The sequence below is a fragment of the Parus major genome, chromosome 1A, assembly GCF_001522545.3.
Source record: "Parus major isolate Abel chromosome 1A, Parus_major1.1, whole genome shotgun sequence".
Classification (NCBI taxonomy): Eukaryota; Metazoa; Chordata; class Aves; order Passeriformes; family Paridae; genus Parus; species Parus major.
The window spans coordinates 70,261,364-70,270,267 of NC_031773.1; positions in this window are offsets into that span (position 1 = coordinate 70,261,364).

Here is an 8,904-nt window from a genome sequence, read left to right on the forward strand (position 1 = left end):
CCCCTTTCTTCCAGAGGATCACGCTTCAACAAGACCACCTCATCTGGACGACTACCATCACCCTAACAGGGTTCCAGGCTGTATTCTGACTCTGTCAGTGTTTTTGATATTATTGCATTTATTCTTTTTATCATTTTCCTATTAAATTATAATTCTGACTTGCGATCTCTCACTGGTTTGATTTCAAACTAGTACAACCTTGAATTAGATAACTGAAACTCTGGGAGGATGATAATATCAGGCCACAAAAACAAACATTTCCAGCTTTATTGTTTTCACACTTAACTCTAAGCTTTTTAAACACAAACACAGTAGCCCTGAGAGGCCATATCTGACCTATAAACTAAAGGTTGCAGTGAATTAAGTGTATTTGCTTTGTTCTGTAGATGTTAGAAGGATTGCCCATGAAATATGACAGGTTCAGTTAATTTTATCTTAGACAAATGTAATGTGCATCTGTTTTGATTTTTCTCAGTCGCTGATATGATTCCTTTTGAACATGATGCCAATTGGTATATACAAGTGTGAGAAAGTTATAAACAGCCAAGGATGAAGCTATTTCCAGTGCTGAGGAACACTTACTCATTCCACTATTATCTTTATACTAATAAATATAACACCAAATTAATAAAAAAAATAGAAAAAGCTACTAGTACTTCAAAACCCAGCAGGACATGAATCTATAAATAGGGTCCTAGTTACAGAAATGTTTTATATGTCTTTGTAAATATTACATACAGCATATGCGTAACTGTATGTGTGCTGTTATCCTCCCACCAAGATAAAGTGAAGAATCATGCACTACATAATATTTATAATAAGGCATCACAATTTATTATGTGTTTCTAAAAACTTCATCTGGCCTTTGCCTAACTCACCTCCCTCTTCTGGGACTATTTCTGCTATTCCATACTTCTCTGCACCTTCCAACAGTCGTTCTTCTCTCTCTGGGCAGCTCAAGGCAAAAAGGTGGGCTCTTTCTCAGAAGATCCATCTGTAAAGTTGGGATTCTTGCCTCTCAGCTCGCTGAGGTGGGCCAGGCAGGTGGCACCATGAACCTCTGCAGTGGTTCCTGAGCCCAAGTCCCACATCTCTCCTCACTCCTCCCCTCACACACCAAGATGGGATCTGAGTGTGATCTTTGTCAACACTCCACAGCATACACACACACAGAGGGAAATGGAGGGGCTGTTTTTCACATAGCCACAGAGTCTGGTCTCTGCTAAATTGTGGATATGAAACACCACAATGCTTTGTGCTACTGAATGTAGGGTTTTGACCTGTTTCCAATGCCTCCTCTTAAAAAAAAAACAACCTAAAACTCCTACACTATTCAAATTGTGGGCTGAGAAATGTCTGTTCCATAATTATGAATCAACCAAATGTAAACTGACATTTTTGGAACCCACACAAGGCACCTCCCTAAGTTGGGGTTTATCCTTCCAGGAAATTTTCAATCATACAGTGAGTGATACAAATATTAGGATAACAAGAAAGGGATGAGTTTATGTGTGCTTGCAGGCATGAAGGTGCAACAGTAAATACCACTCTTCTAACAACAAACACAGTGGGGAAAAGAGAACCAAATGTCTTCCCAATGACTTGTGATGCAACTTCAGCTCTAACATTAGATATTACATTTGTTTGCCTAGCATTTCAAAGGCTCCTGGCTAGCAATCCTGACCACACTGTAATTTTCAATCCCTTTGTTCCATATCTTTGGGGTAAGGAAGGCTCACTCAGTCTGCTTGAATGCACTGAGCTGTTGTGAAGAGGAACCATTTTTCTCCCCCCTATTAAATTTCAGTGAATCTTGAGGACAGCTCAGAGGTAAAATGAAAAATAAAGACAGTGAGATAGACAAGTAGTGTGAAGATGAACAGAATAGAGAAGGAGCTAATCCTGTGTTTCAGAAATTCACTCCTGTATTTTATAAAGAACTTAGACGCTGAAATATTCTTGTTTAGCATTAGTGACAGCACATGATGAAGTAACTGGTCTTCAGGGGATGTATCTATACCTATAAAGGTCTTATCATTCTTGCTGTGACGAACAATGGATGAAGAAACACTATGCTTGATTTCTACTTGCAAAAGAATAGAAATAGACCCAGATGCATCACAATTTTTTTCTGTTTCATGGTAAAATGTCATTACAAAAAAACCTGAAAGCTAGTTTAAATTATTTCTTTGTCTCTAATTGTACATTAAACCTCTTTTGCAAAGGTGTTGCTTGCTTTCCTTGCTTTCCTTGCTTTCCTTGCTTTCCTTGCTTTCCTTCCAAACCAATGCAAGGGAAGGTGTTATAATTGTTTTAAATTGCCTAGAAATGGCTTTCTCCTCTGAAGCTAATGGCCTTAATTGAGACTTTGTTTATTTAGTGGAATATCATACTCTTAGTTTCCTCCTGTCAAGGTAGGTTTTCTTCAGCACATTTATTGCATATGGCATGGGCTTTGTTTATTTGGGACAAATGCAGACTTGCATAGGGAGGTAATCTGAATTGATAATGGGTCAAAGGGAAAAGATTGTGCAGTATTTATTTGCGTATTTCTTATATTTAATTGCTATGGCATTCCTTTCAATCTGTACAGGTTTTTTACTTTCTATTGAACTGAGTGTGTAATGATTGCCATCTGTATCAGCCACAACTTGGCCCAGTAATTGTGCATATTTCTGATGAACAAGAAATATATAGATTTAAAGATCAACAGGTTACCTACCTGAAGAGGCTGCTTTAAGGATGTGTGGGACAAAAAAAAATACATAATAGAATCCTATGCAATGTGCAATACATAATATATAATCCTCTCCATATAGAACAACACAAACAGTAACACTCTCAATCTCTATTTCATGTGTCTGCATAACCAATTTAGATTGTCAAGGGGAAAAGTAATATATGTTTGTGATTATGTCCCAGATGATAACTCCTTAGAAGCTTTATAGAAAAATATTTCTTTCCTCCTTGCCAAAAGAAAAAAAAAATAAAATTTTTTTTCTTTAACTGGAGGAGTCTTGTGAATGGTCCTGTGCGATTACAGAGTGATATCCTTAGTAACTGGTTGTATACTTTAAACCTCTGGAATGTGAAATAATGAGCCTTCATTTTGATAAACATGTAAACACAAGTAGCTGAACCAAGATCCCTGCTCTGCAATCAGATCTCTGCAGGCGGTCAAGTGCTCCTAGAATGCACCCATGGGAAAAAAAAATAAGTGGCTTTGCCATTCAAGGTAACAAGGCTCTCTAGACAAAGAAAAAAAATCGTTAAAGAATACAAGTCTGTGATCATATCTTCTTAGAAGCAAGATGATTTTTCTATGTGTTTCAGCTCTCACTGATATAGAACAAAAGAATGTATCTTGATTCTACTTGGACCATTCTTAAGATTAATAAATGTAACTCTGTTGGCAAAGCTTTTGATGCCTTGTTTAGGGCCATATTCCCTCACTGCTTTTCAGTGAAGGAAAGAAATATTCTGAAATAGCTCTGACAAATGAAAAATTTTTAGTTAACAACCAGATCAGTGAAAATGCTGGCAGCATAAAGGACTTTGTTTTAGTCACTGGCCAGAGCTACCTGCAAACACTGTAAAACCTAACAGCTATTAGAGCAGACCCATGTTATTACAGCTCTTTAGGATTTATCATTGTAGCAATCCCACTCCCAGAACAGCCAACGTATTTTAATGAAATGTAGATTTCAGTTTTATACTGTAAAGCAATCAGCCTCTTCTATAAATTATCCATTTTTCTGGAGTAGAGACCTGAATTTCCTACACAGGGTGTGCTGAAGGACACATATCTGGAAAATGCATTCTCTTTCTGTTAGTGGCACTGCCTCTGTGTAACATAAATTTTTAAACAAGTTTAACATTTTCCACTTTGCATCAATCTTCACATGCTGATAAAACAGAAATGCTGAAATATTGGTGTTTAAAATAGCATGTGAAATGAGGAATGAAACACCTTACATCTGTCTTTGTAAGGATTTTTGATTATTATCTGATGATTTACACAACTCCATCCATGGGAATCTTTGATACAGTGTTTCCAAAATTCACACTCCATTTTCAGGATTCATTCATTCACGTTCAGGTTCATCACATTAAGATCTTGTCTTGAGGAGCATGTCCTGTCTATTAGCATATTTCTCCTTTCCAATTGGGTGCATATAATCTACTAACAAGTCCTTCCATGTCATTCTTTTTGTTAAACTGAGCAGCAGGAAATCCTTTCTATTTACCATTTATTATTCTCCTGTCTCCTCTGTGAAACACCCAATTTGTCTACATAACATTTTTATTTCTTGGCCCAGATGTAGAGGCTCTGTCTGGTCTCTTCTGATAGAGGCTGTGCTCAAGACAAAGTTTTGCAGCAAATCCTCTATCTGGTGGGATTGTACTGAGAGACCGCCAGCTTTTTCACCACTCTTCACAGAAGTAAAAGTGAACGCCATTTATTTCTATCTTTAGCACATCTTTTATAAGGTTCTACAGGGTCCACGGGCAGAGCAAGTTACTATTGGCCAATACACACGGGTTTACATTCTTTCTCTTATACACAAGGATATTGTTTTGCTTTACTCTCTCTTCTGCAGGAAGGTTTCAAGGACTTTAGCCTTTAATATCACGACTTATTTCAAAGACTGGTTTGTGCAGACAGGCCTTTACTAATGGATTGACTTCACATTTATGTCATGGCCCTGTGACTTGGTTCTGCCTCACCTCCAGTGTTCTTTTTTGCCTTCTCCTGTCCTCCTGCAAATTTTCCTAAGCTTCTTCAAACTCAATCCTTCCTTGTCACAATGTTGGGAAGCAGGTCATTTGCCCTGCTCATGCCAGAGTTCCATGCTTCCTCCATCAAAATTACTCGTGGTTTAAAAATGTTTGTCCCCTCCTGGACTCTTAATACTTGAGTTAAACTGGTGAAAAAGGTTATGCTTCTCACCGCCATCTGCAGCTTAGAGAATGTGCTTGACAACACGTGTCACATTAACACCCAAAATATTTGGCTATCCCATCAGTGTAATTCCTTCCTACCCCACCAGTGTAATTCCTTCAGACATGCCTTACTGGTAGCCATAACTATAGATAGGGGAAGGAAAGGACATGGTCTGCTCCATATTTAACATTCCACAAGATAGATAGAATCTTATGTATCTGCCAGGTAACAAAATAATTCTGGAGGATGCTCTCATCCTGTTCTCAGTCATATATAATTTTCATATTAATTTACTTTGCTTCTTATTTGAAAGCAAAGTGATATATATTAATATTTTCAATGTATTTTTGATTGTGTGGTTAGGTCAACATGTGTTACCATTCCTTAAAATTCATTTGAAACAAGGTATGAGGAAAAAAGATATTAAATGTCTTTTTCTATTGTACAATAAATTTTGTGTATATTGCCTTATAATGTATACAACTGTACTCAGTCTTACGGTCCTATTAAGTCCTAAGAAACCCCAAAAGTTGTAGGGCAGATCTTTCTTGCAACCCCCTTTCTGGATGACAATAGAAACATTTCCAAAGAAAAATACATTTTGTAAGAATCAATACTAGTCATTTGCCATTTAGCAACACAATAATTAATATAATAAAGTGTAGCTTAAAAATTACATTGTAGTTCTTAAATGTCTGCCTTGCTTTAGTAGCTAGAGATAAATTTTGCTGCCACTCAAATCAATGGGGAAATCTGGAAAGTTTAATGAGAAAGAGTCTAGAACCTTCATCAGCTGCAAAAGCTTCTTTGTGTAGGGTAACTTCTCAGGAACCATCCCTTTCAGTTGTACATGTCAGCAAACTTGGAGCTTTATTAACCTTAGTCAAGCAGGAAACACTTCCTCAGAGGACTTAGAAGATGCCTAGTTAATTATCTTCACTATAATTTTACTCCTGAAGCAAATTCAAACCCCTCCATGACTCATAATGTAGTTTTGAAGTCCTTTATTGTGGGTTAGTTTCTCTAACTCCTGGTTCTTAAGTGCTGCCCTTTGCTGATTTCTTCTCTAACACTGAGTTATTCACTGAAAGAACCAAACTTTCATACTCTACCTGATGTGAAACAGAGGAGACTTTATTTCTGGAGACAAGGCCCTAATTCAAGTATCTCAACAGCAGCTCCTTTCTGCTGCCCACCCCAAGGAATGATGATGGGATGCAAGTCAGCACTGGGTTACACAACAGGTGCCTGATAAACCTTTCTGCATTTTGCGCTTTCCCTGCATTAATGAGAAGGTGATGATAAGGTGTTACAGCACACGTGTGCAAGACTGGGCACTACTTGTTACAACAGAAAGACTAACTAGGTTCATTGGAAACAATCTAACTTCTTCCTACCAGAAGAGTGAGTTCTTAATTAACACGATGAGCCCAAGTTTCAGTCACCACCTTGTAGATTTATAGACCCTGATGTTTGTGCAGGTACACCATCAATTAAAGATCCAGGCTTGCAAGATGGTTAGTGTAACAGAGCCTTACCAGCTGCATATTGGCCAAAAAAGGAAATTTGTAACATAAAGCTACCAAAAGTAGAGATCCATTTTGTTTTATCATCTGGAAGTGGGGCTAATCTTTCTATGTGCTCTTTGTTTTCAACAAGAGACAAAAAATGAACTGGAATATATTCCAGCTGAAATAAGATGTGTTGGCAAGCATGGCAACTTCATTTTTTCTTACTCTTCATGGGATTTGAGAGAGGGTTTGTAGCATCAGGTAAAGTTTTAGGTTTTATGATGGTAAAATTTTCGGTTGAAGATCTAAGGTGGTAAAACTCTTTTTTTTCTCACACTGCGATTAGCTTTCACAATCTTCTGACTCCTGAATGCGAATCAGCACATTGGTACCATTTTCATGAGGGTGACCAACTCTTTCATGACTGATTCCAAAACAGTTTGGTCACCAGGCAGTCTAGGCAGAGCACTGGCACTCAGCACTCTGCAATCTTGCCAAGGACCCTAAAGGCTCTTTCTTCTCTGTGAGAGGTGCTGCCATGGGGCCACAAGGACACATCAGAAAAATTCCCATCTGCTCCTTCTGCAGGTGCATCGGTGGCATTCACCACATGTGAGCAAACAAAAATTCCGTAAAAAATCTGGTGAGGATAAGGGACTAAACCCTCTGAGCCAAGAAGCTTTTGTGTGAAAGAGGAAGCTGGGAGAAATGGAGGGGAGAAGCACCGAGTCCAGACGCTACCTCAGGCATTTGATGCCCCAAGGGCTAGTGAGAGATATAGTTGGTGTGTTTATAGAGACAGATTAAAATCAGATTTCACACATAGATATTTAGCACACTAAGGGTTATGAAAATCTTCCTTGATTGGTGAAAGAACAATAGAATCATGGTTGGTTGCCCAGCAAATCTGAGGAAGCCTGGCTCTGCTCCATGCCAATCAACAATACAGAAACCACACAATGAACAATTGCTTTTGTACTGAGCTGAGGAAATCTTCTCAGGTGAAGGAGGGAGGACAAGATCTGAAAGGTAAGCTTGTAGTTACACAAATCCACCCTATCTTTCACATACACCTCAGTAAACCATTACTCAGCCTGTGAAACTGTGCATTCACCTCCTGTGCCTTTTTCACAGCAATGCCAGATACACTAAATGCTTGAGCAACCCTTTCTTTTTTGCTTTTCCCAGTGTCCTAACATGGTGGGAATGCCAACATGGCATCTGGCCTGCAGGCCAAAGCCAGGATTACATGTTCCTTGAGCAGCTGCCAGCCCAGCCTGCTGGCTCTCCCAGCTGCCCAGAGCAGAGGCAGACAGTGACCAGAGTGTGGTCAGTGCTAAGCACAGCTCAGGCTGCTGTGCCCAAGATAACAACACTTCACTTTCAGCTGAGCTCATGGAAGCTCCATGGTGGCTCATTCAGTGGCCCAAGCAGTCTTTCGTCAGCTTGAAAAATACTGCATAGATAAGCCCAGAGTAGCTTTCAAAGGAGGCAAGAAATGTGTGTGCTCAGGGGCAGAAGAACAGGGTCTTCACATGCCACCTGGGTCTCCAAAAGCATTTAGCAGGTGTGATGCACACCAAGTCACTCAATCTGAACTCTGCTGCAGCAGTCATATTTCCTGTTGTCGATTGCATTTAAAACACTCCAGCATGCAGACCTGAGCACTCTCAGTGAATCATTAACTATTTTTCCTGTCTGCATCTCAATTATGCAGCCTATCTATGCTCATAACTGAAAATAATGTGGGACTTTGTTAAGACATGATACCAGAAAGACTTTCTTGTGCTAAAAAATAAGGAAAGAAGGAGGTTTTAGCATCTCTCCTCCTCCCAAAGTTACAAGAGTTGAAGCCATACACACATGTTTTTCAGTTCTAGAAATTTACTAGGTAAAATTAGCCATTTCAGTGCTTTCTCCCAGAGGAGAGAAAGGAAACTTCTGGATGTTTTCCATTAAATAAAATGGTAATATTTTTCATTTATGTTTTTATGTCATTCCAGGTCAAGGAAGCTCATAATCATGAGTCTCACTGGGGTTGAGAAGCAGGTATGATAATGACTTGAACTGTAGGGACAATATTCATGTTCCACAGGCAAGAAAGAAACAGCATGTTCTTATCAAATTCCTGAGAGCTAACAAAGCCATGCATGCATGGAGATGCATTTATAGACAGTCAAATCACAAAGCTTAACTCACCTTAAGCTTAGGGAACATCAGTGAAGCCAGTGGAAGCACTTACATATGGTTAGATGAACTGGAACACTATATCACCTCTATAAACTTCCTGACTACATTTCAGCCAAAGTTTTATTATTAAGACAGCATCTTAACCAACTTCCCCTCCTGGTTTTGTGCTCTGCATAAGCACAGATATTAAACCCACTCTATATTGTTTCCATGACACAAAAACTTCCGTGAAGAAAATGCAACAGGTCTGTGAATAGA